Below are 14451 nucleotides of genomic sequence, written 5' to 3' on the forward strand. Positions count from 1 at the left end.
ATTCAGAGGAGTAGATTCTTTTATTGTTTTATATCAAACAATATCCTTTGATATTGATGATTTTGTGCAAAGAATGCTATGGGAAAATGGAATCTTATACTTAACATTACCTGAATAGTAGATATCATTAGTAGTTTGATATTTAATCTGTGGCATATAGTTAGCTTTTATTTTTGAATTTCACAGCTTTAAAGCTACAGCTAAAGAAAGGCAGATGGTTAACTTGTTTTCCATTTCCCTGCAAATATCCAAGATAGGAACCAATATTATCAGTCTCTAATGGAGGCTGGCAATGTCAAGATGGTTTGTGGCCATGTCAAGATGTTAAATCAGTGTCCAGGTCATTGCTCATTAAAGATGCTGCTCTTTGGACCAACAGGAGACCCAGCAACAGGATCCTAATAATTTCTGATGCTACCTCACATCCCCTCAGGACAGTGCAGAACATTTTGTTCTTTAGAAAATACTCAGGCCTCTTTCCTTGTGTTTCAGTACTTACCATTTGTTGTTTGTACTAGTGGACTGTAACTTTTTTCTTTTGTAACAATGAATACATAGAGGAAAGATTTTTAAAAATCATTGTACACTTGCTTCATCTGTGTCCTCATACTCCTCCATAACTTATTTAATATGAACATATTGCTTTTCTCAGATATAAATTTATTAATTCTGCTAATGAATTAATATTAATAAACTGTTAATAACTGACTCTTCCACAGTCATTTATTATTTTTGTGTCATTCCTTAATTTTCACCAATCATTAACTTCTTTTTTTCCTTCCTCATATGTTTTGTCTCCCTGAGATTTTCAGAATGTGAATCAGTCTCCATTCTGTTATGACGTTAATCATCTGCTTCTCATATGATCCCTCTTTGGTGCCTCATGCTTTCTGTTATGCTCTCATTGCTGTTGGTCTTCTATTGTTTTAATTTCATTTTCTTCTACCCACCTCCACACTTTGCTACTGTCAGATGAAAAAGCTTGCCACATGAAATAAGCCAAGGCTTCATATGTATGTGTGCATTTTACCAAAGCCGCTTGTAGACACCACTTCTATTCACACATATGAGATTGCAAATACCAGTCTCTTTGTAACTCAGCAATCATTTCTAAACATCTGGAGATATATTTCTTCCACATCAGTAAATGACTGTGCCAACTAATCCTTATCATTCCCCAAAGAACTCAGAGTTTTGCTACATTAACCTACCCAATCGAACAATTTAGGAAAAATCAATTTTGTGACATGAATACTGCCCAAATTGTGGTGTCTCCAAAGTGGCATTTTTGTTTTTTGGCCAGACTGGAAACCCTTATCTGGCACAATTTTAGCTGGGGTTTCCTGACTCCTTTACGAGCCATAAAAAGTTTTGTCAAATCAAAATAACTATGCATTTAATTACGATTTCCCAAATTTCCATTTTTTTCAGATTTTTTTCTCTTGTCATGCTATAGCCATAATTGCTTCATTGTCTAGTGTTAATTTGCATTTTAGTCGAGCTTTAAACATTTAACCAGAGTATAGTCCAATAGGAAATTCTGTAACCATCTCAAGGGTTATTTTTTTATTGCTATTTTAGGAGCAGGGAAGTCTGCTTCCACCTTTGGGTGGGGAAAGATCTGTAACCTTCAAAGCAGGCTCTTTACTTCAGGGCTGCGTTGAGAAAAACGGAACAGAAGTTAGGAATGGAGAAATTAGAAGAGACAGATGGTGAGAGATTTTAATGATTTCTAGGATCACTCAGATTGTCTGAGTTTTACGCCAGAATTTTTTTATTAGTTAGGGCAGCATGTCATGTTTATTTTGAGTTCCCACCAACACATTTAATGCAGTTATACTGGACCTTCCATTCTGTTGTTTCTTTGAGTTTTAAAGGCATTTAGAAGCAGCCTACATTGGACTTTGTAAGAGTTTCCAGCAACTGACAAATTTGAATGTTGTAAATGTTTCCTGAAGCATTTCTTTTAAACCACTCTGGGGAAAGACGTGAAAGTAAGATGACTAGTTTTAGATTATCTGCGTTTAGAACTTTTAGTTGCAAAAACATAGTGATGGTGTCTTCAATGTGAAACAAGGGGAAGATTTTCGTAGGCATAGTAGCTGTTGATTCAAATACAATTATACATGTTCCTTCTCTGTTTTCTCTTAGGTGAATAAGCAGCTTTAGTTTATTATGAAAATTAGAAACCTCTAAGATGCATTTGTAGAATGAATTCTCAAATATAAGTTACATCCATGGCATAATCTGGTGAGTATGAAATGCTCTGGTGAAATACTCGTATCCCCCTGTGATCCTCAGTGTTCCTGTTGCACTTATGGTTGGAGTTTCAAGAATAAAACCAATGAGACGTGTGACCGGAAGTAACAAAAATTCTGTATGTTCTTTGGAGGAAATAAGAATGCTTCCTTGTAAATGAGAAACTTCAAAATGAAAGCACATAAAATACCAGCTATAGTCTGCTCAGCATGACTCAGACTTTTTATTCGATTTACTTATTTTTGGCCGTGCTGAATCTCTGTTGCTGGGCAGGCTTTGTTGTCGCGGTGAATGGGGCTGCTCTCCAGTTGCGGCGTGCAGGCTCCTCGACGCAGCGGCTTCTCCTGTGGAGCACGGGCTCTAAGACACGCGGGCTTCCGTGACTGTGGCGCGTGGGCGCGTTAGTTGCGGCTGCCAGTCTCTAGAGCACAGGCTCAGTAGTTGTGCTGCATGGGCTTAGTTGCTTCACAGCATGTGGAATCTTCCCGAAGCAGGGATCAAACTTGTGCCCCTTGCATTGGCAGATGGATTGTTTACTGTTGAGCCACTAGGGAAGCCCCAAACTTTTAAAAAGAAACTTTTCTGAGTGCTGAGTTTTGAATTCCCTGACTACTTGAGATTTGTCTATGAAACAAAGTACCCAGTTACGTACAGGATTCCGTATAGTTAGGAAACTTCCTTTGTATATGTTTTACCAGTTGACAATGTGTAGCCTAGCCTCTCCTATGTGCTCAGTACTAAAGGCTGCGCATTTAGTGCAGTCCTCATTTTGTTTTTGCTTTGTTTTGCTATGTATAGAGACATGACGGGCCAAATAAAGGGTCTTGAAACTTTTGGGGGAAGGGCAGCACGTTTGCATTTTTAATTCAGGAATCCCTTACCCAAGGGTGAGGAAAATTCATACTTACTGGGAGGTCAAAGTTAGAAGCTGCTTTCTCTTTGATGGTAAATGACCATTTAACCTCTTACTCTGTTTCATGTAAGATAAGACATAAATGAAAGGTCATCAGTATATGTCATCAGTGATATAATCCAAGAGGAAGATGAATTAGAGGGAAACTGGTTGGAAGTTTGAAATAAAGAAAAAAAAGTACATGGAGTAGTTTTTGTCAGCAGCCCTTGAGCAAACACAGCAGTGTTATTATCAGACCAAAGGTTGCAGAGATTTAAAAAGACCCCTTCCCACTGGAATCTCTCAGTCACATCTAGAAACATAGTTTCACTTAATCAAAATTTTATATAGCTTCAGGCCTAACATTGATGCTAAACAATTTCTTATGAATCTGATAAATGGATGCACTCTTAGGGTGCTTAAGGCATCAGAAATGAGGTATTAAGAGTCAGAATCCTCCCTCTAGGAGCTTACACAAAAAAGCAGCACACAAATAGCAATGATATCAGAAACTATTGAGAGGGATTGGCAGATGAGGGGAATAGAGAATCACTGATTTAAGAATGCAGTCATTTAAAGCCATTTTAGAACTTTGAGGGATATCAGTGATAGAAAAATCCGAGGAAAGGATAAAAAGCTTCTGCTTAGGGTGGAAGAAGGAGGCAAGATTCGAAATTGCTATAAGAAGGAAGTAGCATTTGAGCTGAGTAGGAATTTTATATTCAGAAATGTGAATGTGTGTGTATAGAGAAAAGGAACAATAGTCCATTCCAGATTGAGGGAATGTAGTTTATTAACATTTCCATTCTACATTTATTGATTGCCTCCTATGTAACAGATCTTAAACTGAGTGTTGGGAACAGCTGGGGAAGCACTCATGTTGCAGAAGCAGTGTTGTCAGCTGTGTGCTAGAGGCAGATCTTGGTGCCCTAAGACCTGCAGGGAGCAGCTCCCCTGCAGAAGGGTGTTGTTGATGTTGTCCAGTTGCTCAGTCATGTCTGACTCTTTGAGACCCCCTGGACTACAGCACACCGGGCTTCCCTGTCCTTCAGCATTTCCTGAACTTTGCTCAAACTCATGTCCTTTGAGTCAGGGATGCCATCCAACCATCTCATCCTCTGTCACCCCCTTCTCCTGCCTTCTGTCTTTCCCAGCATCAGAGTCTTTTCCAATGAGTCGGCTCTTTGCATCAGGTGGCCAAAGTATTGGAACTTCAGCTTCAGCATCAGTCCTTCCAATGAACACCCAGGACTGATTTCCTTTAGGATTGACTGGTTTCATCTCCTTGTAGTCCAAGGGACTCTCAAAAGTCTTCTCCAACACCACAGTTCAAAAGCATCAGTCCTTTGGCACTCAGCCTTCTTATGGTCCAACTCTCACATCCATACATGATTACTGGAAAAACTATTGCTTTGGCTAGACAGAACTTTGTTGGCAAAGTAATGTCTCTGCTTTTACTATGCTGTCTAGGTTTGTCATAGCTTTTTTTTTTTTCCAAGGAGCAAGCGACTTTTAATTTCATGGCTACAGTCACCATCTGCAGTGATTTTAAGGCCCAAGAAAATCAAGTCTGTCACTGTTTCCATCGTTTCCCCATCTATTTGCCATGAAGTGACCACAACTGCAGAAAATTAACCAAACTGATCACATGTATCACAACCTTGTCTAACTCAATGAAACTATGAGCCATGCTGTGTAGGGCCACCCAAGATGGATAAGTCATGGTGGAGAGTTCTGATAAAAAGTGGTCCACTGGAGAAGGCAATGGCAAACCACTTCAGCTTTCTTGCCTTGAGAATACTACATGAACAGTGTGTAAAGGCACCAGAGTGGGCGGGGCTCATTCTCCAGGCTCCTCAGCCTGGCTGACAGCTGGGTGAACTCCACCATCCAGCAGAGGGCGCATTTTGTCTTTTTCTTAGACAAGTTGTTGACAATTTATTTCTCTTTCCTCTAGACTACTGTTTGTGGAGGCCACAAAGTTAGGTTCTATCATCTTTGTGTTCTTTTGTAGTATCTAGAATAATGCCTTGCACACACAGTGGGCATTAAAGAGTTTGGAGTTTAAGTTTTTATATTTATTGGAAAATAAAACATACTGGGTGGAAGGTATGCCTATGAGAAAAGGCATCCTATTTCTAGAAGTTGTCAGCCTTACTAACCCAGCCTTTCACAATTTTTACAGCTCAGGTTAGTGTTGTGTTGAACACAGCTTAGACCCTTGATACTATTTTTTGAACTATGAGGACTTTTCAGGCCTTTTAACGTTCTCTTCTCTTTATGGCTAAGCTTTCTCTTATTGAGGGTGAGAAACTTGAACATCAACAAGCCATTCTGCTCATTTGTTTTAAAAAATGTTCTTGTTAAAAAGTCACCTTTTACCCTGATTTCACATTCAGTTTACATTCATCCTTACCTATAAGACACAAAGTCAATATTCCCAGATTGTTTAGGAGTCTTCTTATTTTTCTCAGCTGTAAACTCAATTACCTTTCAAATGATTTTATAGCTGACAGTAAATGGTCCATGAAGTTTTTGAATAAAAACGAAGGCAAACATTTCATGCTTAAATAGCTGTAATGGTAGTTGGTATAATAGACTGGAGTTTCAGAAATAACCAGTGTTGAATCACTTAGTGGCTGTATGATATTACCATATAGTTTCCACTAAGATATCATTTGCAGGGATTTGGACCCACTTCTTATCATAGTTGGTAATTTATGATGTTTTATTTTATGTAAACAAGTGTCTGTATGTCTTTCAATTATGAATGTTACAGAGATGATGTATCAGAAAAAAAGAGCTATGGCAGCTTCATCATTGTCATAAATGGCCTTTGAACATATTGTTTTTTCCTTTAGAAAACCATTACTTAAGTATTTATAATGGCTTGTCACATTTCACAGGAATAGCATAAATCTATAAGTTCCTTTCAGGGTGTGTATAAATCTCCTCTGTCTCTTTGGAAACAGACTATTTCTACGAGTTCTTAAATAGTTCCTTATGTCACTTATGAAAATTATCATGTTTTGTGGATTGCTGTGACAGATTGACTACAGTCATATCCCAACTCATGGGGAAGGGAATGGGCTAGTATCAAATGGCGTCTTGTTTACCTGAAGTTGTCGTACCAAAATGTTTTCAATGTCATTATGGTTGTTCAGTGCTCAGTTGTGTCCAATTCTTTGCGACCCCATGGGCTGCAGCATGCCAGGCTTCCCTGTCCATCACCAACTCCCGGAGCTTGCTCAAACTCATTGTCCATTGAGTTGGTGATGCCATCCAACCGTCTCGTCCTCTGTCGCCCCCTTCTCCACCAGCCCCCAATCTTTCCCAGCATCAGTGTTTTCTAATAAGTTGATTCTTTGCATCAGGTGGCCAAAGTAGTGGAGTTTCAGCTTCAGCATCAGTCCTTCCAATGAATATTCAGGGTTGACTTCCTACAATGGACTCTAAGAATCTTCTCCAGCACCACAGTTTGAAAGCATCACTTCTTCAGCTCAGCCTTCTTTATGGTTCAACTCTCACATCCAACGTGACTACTGGAAAAACCATAGCTTTGACTATATGAACCTTGGTCAGCAAAGTGATGTCTCTGCTTCTTAATACACTGTTTAGGTTTGTCATAACTGTTGTCAAGCTATGACAAATGTCTTCATTGGCACCATCTATTTCTTCAAAGTTTATATTTGATCAGAGACCCTGAAATCTCTCTGTCCCTTTTACATGTGCACTATGAGATGTTTCAAAATGCTTTTCAAATCTGGCAATCTACTTATTGCATTGATATGGCTTTATAAGCATGCAAAGCCAGTCATGTGTTCTGCTGGACTTTATTTATGAGTACCACTCAAGTGTGAAATTTTGTAAAAATAGACCTGAAAGGAATGCTCAAGGTCATTTTTACTGCAACTAGTAGTGATGACATTGAGGTGCTGTGGGCACCACGTCACTGTAAACTTGTGTGAAGTGCGCTGGGCCTGGTCAGGTAGTATCTCTTTGTTTTCACGTCCTTAGAGTTTGCATCACATAAGCTCTTGCTTCAAGAGAAGCGATGAAGTTGAGGTCTTCCTCTACTACTCCTTTGCTGTCTTGATTTTCTGAAATGTACTTTTCTTATTCTTAAATACCCGGTGAAATTCGTTATTTCCCTCTCTGTAATCTTTGGTTATATATGCTTATTTTGATTAAGATAGTTTTCTAGGTGTAGAGAGGAACTTGAGTCATTGGTCTTTTTTTTCTTTTCTTTTCTAAATAGCATAGTACATGTGCGCAGTCATGTCCAACTTTTTGCGACCCCATGGACTGTAGCTTGCCAGGCTCCTCTGTGCATGGGATTTTCCAGACGAGAATGCTGGAATGGGTTGCCATTTCCTCCTCCAGGGGATCTTCCCACATCCCCAGCGTCTCCTGTGTTGCAGATGAATTCTTTACCACAGATTCACTGGGGAAGCCCTTTTCTAAATAAATAGGTCTTTACAAAAAGTCACAAGCTTAACTTTAGTAAAAATAGAATCCCTTTTATCCCATCTTCCTTTAATTAGCTACGTGGGTTAACTGACACTATTTCCTCCATAAAGCTTAAACACTACCTATGATATTCTAGAAGGCTGTTCTTCACTATTTCTTGTGGTGCCTCTTGTAGTGATATATGTCACCAAGAGTCCCAGATCTGTGTATGTGGCAGTTTTACTTGCTATTTTATTATATAATGTTATTAATTATTCTGTAAATGAGCATAACATCTACAAGTAAAGAGAAATGTTTATATGAAAACTAAAATAGACTGCTAGTCAATTTGCTAAAGCAAAATGGGAGAAAGGTAAGTGGCTAAGAACCCTAGAATGATTCTTAACTCAGATTGCTTCTAAAGTGTTTTTGATTTTCTCACTTTAAAGAAATAAAACTTGAAAGCATAGATGATGCATATGAAAGTGCTTTGAATAGAGGTAAAAATAATGATAAAGTTCCCAAACTGGAATATTTTGTACTTTTGCATGATCATTTTAATGGAAATTTGTCTCCTGTGACAAATTGCAGTTTTACCATATTGATTTGTTAGATCTGAACTCATCTTTCCATTTATTGCTCTAGCCCTTATAGATGGTACTATGTATTTTAATGTTCAGATGGGACTACATTGTATTTATTCAGCTGATTTCTTAGAATTGGCTGAATATGGGGCAGATTTTTTTTCCAGTAGTGAGCTTGGTTCTGTGCACATGCAATTCATGTAATCCTGGCCTGCCTTTTCCTCTTCTGCAGACGGTCACTCATAGAACTTCTCAAATTTCTCTCAAATATAACAGTCAGGGCTGAAATATTCAGACAGTGTGCCCACCCTGGGAGACATGGCACATTTTTGCAGATCCTGGTGTGATATACAACAATCAACCCCAGTCTTTTATGTATTTTCTTACATATTGTAACTCCCATGAGGTAACACATTAAGCTACATTAAGCCTCATAAAGAGAAATCTGAGTTCGTGATGTGAACTTCTCAGTAATGGTAATTAGTATAATCTGCTTCTTGAATTTGCTGATATTTGAAAAAAATGTTACCAGTTCTCTAATTTCCATTTAAATATTTAAGACCAAGAAGTTTTTAGGAGAACACTTAGTACCTCTCACAAAACTTCATAAGTGGCTTTGATTATATTCTGAATTATATCATGTGTTCAGGAGCAGACAGCTCATGAAACCAAGAATATAAACATAATTTACAACACTTTATAAGATGAAAGTATATTCAGAATTTCAAAGTAGGAGTAAAAACAAGTTGAAATTTTTGCAGAGTCAAATATCTCATATATATTAACCAAATTTTGTGGGAAAATATCTATATATAAAATGGGAAAAAAGGATGAATAGGACTCGTAATATAAGAGAGGGAGAATATATTAGGAAGTAACCCCTGCCCCTCACCCCGCCACATGTTGATATCAGTGAACATATGGGTGTGAGATGTAGATAATGTTATAAAATATGGTAATATAGTACATATTATTTATAATTATAGTCAGAAATATCACTAATTATAGTGACATCATAATTATAGTCAGAAATATCACTAATTGATAAAATAAGTAGACAGAAGTTCAGTAGATAGACGATTTGAAAAACACAATTAACTTGACCTATTTTCATTTTTAGAGCACTCCACCCAACAACAGCAGAACATACATTCTTTTCAAATGCACAAAGAATATTTGCCAAGATAAATTATATTTTGGGTCATAAAAGTAAGTCTCAATATGTTTAAAGTTATTACAGATTATGTTCTCCAACCACAGTGAAATTAAATGAAAATCAATCACAAAAAAGTGTCTGGAAGCCCCCAAATATCTGGATACCACATAGCATACTTCTGAATAATGTCTGTGTAGTGGGTTGCTCTGTGGTTCCCAAAATGATATGGCCATGTGTTAATCTCTGGAGGCTGTGAATATGATCTTCTCTGGGGAAAGGATCTTTGCGTATGTAATTAAGTTAAGGATTTTGAGATGAGATAATCTTGGATTATCTGTGTGGGTCCTAAGCCCAATGAAAGATACCCTTGTAAAAGAAAGGAAAGGAGAACACACAGACGTAGAGGAGAAGGCCACGTGAAGACAGAGGCAGAGACTGGAGTTAAAGAGAATAAGCCACACAACCCTTGGAGCCAACGGAAGCTGGAAGAGGCAGGAGAGGGAAGTGCTAACAGTCTAATGGTGGACTCCTACACTCTGGAATTGTGAGAAAATAGGGTTTTTTTGTTTGTTTGTTTTAAGATACATGGTTTGTGATAATTAATTGAGGTAGCTATAGGAAAGTAATACACTATGGATCAAAACAAATGTAAAGAGAGAGTAGAAAGAATTTCAAATGAAATGAAAGTGTATACACAATATATCAAAATTTGTTGTTTGTTCATGGAGCAGTACTTCGGGAAAAATCTATAGCACTAGCTACCGCTAGAAGAAAGGTCTGAAAACAATGACTTCAATTTCTATCTTAAACTAAAAAAGGGTAAATTAAAACCAAACTAAAGAAAAAAAAAAGGGCGTGATAAATATCAAAACAGAAACCAAGAGTATAGAAAACAGGAAAACAATGGGAAATCAATGAAAACAAAAATTTATTCTTTGAGGAGATCAATAGTGTGGCTCAGGGGAAAAAAGACACAAATTAGTAGTATTAGGAATGAAAAAAGTGACGTAATTACAGATTCAACAGCTATTAGCAGAGAATAAGGAGATGTAAAGGATAATAAAGAAGTCAGTTGTTTCTCTGCTGTCTTTTCCTAGCCTCAGCCTTCAGATAGCTCCTGCCTTTCTCTCAGGGAAGGCCTGTGTGCCTCTGGGTCAGGGCTGCAGCCTCCCTCGGTGATGAAGTTTTGTGGGATCTAATCCACCCTCTAGCTCACAGGTAGTGTTTAACAGTTTTACAAGTTAAGCTGCTTTCTCCATACTCCTACTGATAGCGTATTTGCTCTTCCTTTTAAACCAGAAGAAGTAAAAGAAGTAATAGGTCTCTTAAACCAGGGGTAAAAGAAATACTAGGTCTCTTCTTTGCTAGGAAAGATTCCTTCCTTTCTGGAATTTAATTCATTTAGCTTTCTTTGTATTCTTAGTTCTCTGAGGATTAAAACAGACATGGTTTTGGAACTTTTTTGACTTGTTCTTGTTGTGAAGTTAGGAGGGATGGGCTGTCATAAAAAAATAACACAGACTGTAGCTTAAACCACAGAAATTCTAGAAGCTAGAAGTTCAAGATCAAGGCATGGTTTGTTTTGAGGCCTCTCTCCTGGGCTTGCAGATGGCCACCTTCTCACTGTGTCTTCACATGGCTGTCACTTTGTTTCCTAATTTCCTCTTCTTTTAAGAAAACCAGTCACATTATAGTAGGACACACTAGCAACCCTTGGAATTAGATCTACAAAGGCACTGTCTCCAAATTCAGTCACATTCTGAGGGACTGGAGATTAGGGAAAGCATCAGCATGTGAATTTTATGGGGCACAATTTCAGTCAGTTCAGTCACTCAGTTGTGTCTGACTCTTTGCTACCACATGGACTGCAGCACCCCAGGCTTCCCTGTCCATCACAAAATCCCGGAGCTTGCTTAAACTCATGTCCATCGAATCGGTGATGCCATCCAACCATCTCACCCTCTGTCATCCCCTTCTCCTCCTGCCTTCAATCTTTCCCAGCATCAGGGTCTTTTCCAAGGAGTCAGTTCTTTGCATCAAGTGGTTAAAGTATTGGAGCTTCAACTTTAGCATCAGTCCTTCCAATGAATATTCAGGACTGATTTCCTTTAGGATTGATTGGTTTCATCTGCTTGCAGAACAAGGGACTCTCAAGAGTATTCTCCAATACCACAGTTCAAAAGCATCAATTCTTCAGTGCTCAACTTTCTTTATAGTCCAACTCTCACATCTATACATGACTACTGGAAAAATCATAGCTTTGACTAGATATACCTTTGTCAGCAATGTCTCTGCTTTTTAATATGCTGTCTAGGTTCCTCATAGCTTTTCTTCCAAGGAGCAAGCGTCTTTTAATTTCATGGCTGCAGTCATCACGTGCGGTGATTTTAGAGCCCAAAGAAATAAAGTCTGTCACTGTTTCCATTGTTTCCTCCATCTATAATCCCATGAAGTGCTGGGACCAGATGCCATGATCTTAATTTTTTGAATGTTGAGTTTTAAGCAAACTTTTTCACTCTCCTCTTTCACTTTCATCAAGAGGCTTTTTAGTTCTTCTTTGCTTTCTGCCATAAGAGTGGTGTCATCTGCATATTTGAAGTTATTGATATTTCTCCCGGCAATCTTGATTCCACCTTGTGCTTCATCCAGCCTGGCATTTCGCATCATGTACTCTGCATATAAGTTAAATAAGCAGGGTGACAATATATAGTCTTAACATCCTCCTTTCCTGATTAGGAACCAGTCTGCTGTTCGATGCCCAGTTCTGACTGTTGCTTCTTGACCTGCATACATATTTCTCAGGAGGCAGGTAAGGTATAAGTTCTGACAAAATGTGGTCCACTGAAGAAGGGAATGGCAAACCACTTCAGTATTCTTGCCTTGAGAACCCCATGGACAGTATGAAAAGCCAAAAGATAGGACACTGAAAGAAGAACTCCCCAGGTCGGTAGGTGCCCAATATCCTACTGGAGATCAGTGGAGAAATAACTTCAGAAAGAATGAAGGGATGGAGCCAAAGCAAAAACAATAGCCATTTGTGGATGTGACTGGTGATAGAAGCAAGGCCCAATGCTGTAAAGAGCAGTATTGACAAGGAACCTGGAGTGTTAGGCCCATGAATCAAGGCAAGTTGGAAGTGGTCAAACAGGAAATGGCAAGAGTGAACGTCAACATTCTAGAAGTCAGAGAACTAAAATGGACTGGAATGAGTGAATTTAACTCAGATGACTGTTATATCTACTACTGTGGGCAGGAATCCCTTAGAAGAAATGAAGCAGCCATCATAGTCAACGAAAGAGTCCAAAATGCAGTACTTGGATGTAATCTCAAAAATGACAGAATGATCTCTGTTTGTCTCCAAGGCAAACCATTCAGTTTCACAGTTATCCAAGCCTATGCCTCAACAGTAACACTGAAGAAGCTGAAGTTGAATGGTTCTATGAAGACCTACAAGACCTTTTAGAACTAACACCCCCAAAAGATGTCCTTTCATTATGGGGGACTGGAATGCAAAAGTAGGAAGTCAAGAAACACCTAGGGAAACAGGAAAATTTGGCCTTGGAGTACAGAATGAAGCAGAGCAAAGGCTAAAAGAGTTTTGCCAAGAAAATGCACTGGTCATAGCAAACACCCTCTTCCAACAACACAAGAGAAGACTCTACACATGGGCATCACCAGAAACCAACAGTGAAATCAGATTGATTATATTCTTTGCAGCCAAAGATGGAGAAGCTCTATAGAGTCAGCAAAAACAAGACCAGGAGCTGACTGTGGCTCAGATAATGAACTGCTTATTGCCAAATTCAGACTTAAACTGAAGAAAGTAGGAAAACCACCAGACCATTCAGGTATGACCTAAATCAAATCCCTTATGATTATACAGTAGAAGTGAGAAATAGATTTAAGGGACTAGATCTGATAGAGTGCCTGATGAACTATGGACGGAGGTTTGTACAGGAGACAGGGAGCAAGATTATCTCCATGGAAAAGAAATGCAGAAAAGCAAAATGGCTGTCTGAGGAGGGCTTACAAATAGCTGTGACAAGAAGAGAAATGAAAAGCAAAGGAGGAAAGGAAAGATATACCCATTTAAATGTAGAGTTCCAAAGAATAGCAAGAAGAGATAAGAAAGCCTTCCTCAGTGAGCAGTGCGAAGAAATAAAGAAGAAAACAGAATGGGAAAGACCAGAGATCTCTTCAAGAAAATTAGAGATACCAAGGGAACATTTCATGCAAAGATGGGCTTGATAAAGGACAGAAACGGTATGGACCTAACAGAAGCAGCAGATATTAAGAAGAGGTGGAAAGAATACACATAAGAACTGTACAAAAAGATCTTCGTGACCCAGATAATCACAATGGTGTGATCACCCACCTAAAGCAAAACATCCTGGAATGTGAAATCAAGTGGGCCTTAGGAAGCATCACTAGAAACAAAGCTAGTGGAGGTGATGGAATTCCAGTTGAGCTATTTCAAATTCTAAAGGATGATGCTGTGAAAGTGCTGCATTCAATATGCCAACAAATTTGGAAAACTCAGCAGTGGCCATAGGACTGGAAAAGGTCAGTTTTCATTCCAATCCCAAACAAAGGCAATGCCAAAGATTGTTCAAACTACTGCACAATTTTTTTTTAAGCTTGTAACAGACTGGAATTTGGCTTTCTCTCTGTTTTTTTTTTAATTTATTTATTTTAATTGGAAGCTGATTACTTTACAATATTGTATTGGTTTTGCCATACATCAACATGAATCCACCACATCTATACCCCTGTTCCCCATCCTGAACCCCCCTCCCATCTCCCTCCCCATACCATCCCTCTGGGTCATCCCAGTGTACCAGCCTCAAGCATCCAGTATTCTGCATCGAACCTGGACTGGCAATTCGTTTCTTATATGATGTTATACATGTTTCAATGCCATTCTCTCAAATTATCCCACCTTCTCCCTCTCCCACAGAGTCCAAAAAACTGTTCTATACATCTGTGTCTCTTTTGCTGTCTTGCATACAGGATTATCGTTACCATCTTTCTAAATCCCATATATATGTGTTAGTATACTGTATTGGCATTTTTCTTTCTGGCTTACTTCACTCTGTATAATAGGCTCCAGT

General features: G+C 38.6%; 1 protein-coding gene across 3 annotated transcripts in view; it reads left to right on the forward strand.

The window, feature by feature from the left end:
- The window catches only part of PDE4D (phosphodiesterase 4D), a 1582769-nt gene that overhangs the window by 198282 nt on the left and 1370036 nt on the right, over positions 1-14451 (forward strand). The window contains exon 3 of one of the 3 annotated variants that reach the window (XM_042233630.2): positions 2152-2250. The exons of the other annotated variants lie outside the window; for them this stretch is intronic. The gene's annotated coding sequence lies outside the window, so the exon portion shown is untranslated. The remainder of the gene's footprint in view (positions 1-2151; positions 2251-14451) is intronic. 3 annotated transcript variants of the gene reach the window in all.

This window comes from Ovis aries, chromosome 16 (assembly GCF_016772045.2).
Source record: "Ovis aries strain OAR_USU_Benz2616 breed Rambouillet chromosome 16, ARS-UI_Ramb_v3.0, whole genome shotgun sequence".
NCBI classification, from domain to species: domain Eukaryota; kingdom Metazoa; phylum Chordata; class Mammalia; order Artiodactyla; family Bovidae; genus Ovis; species Ovis aries.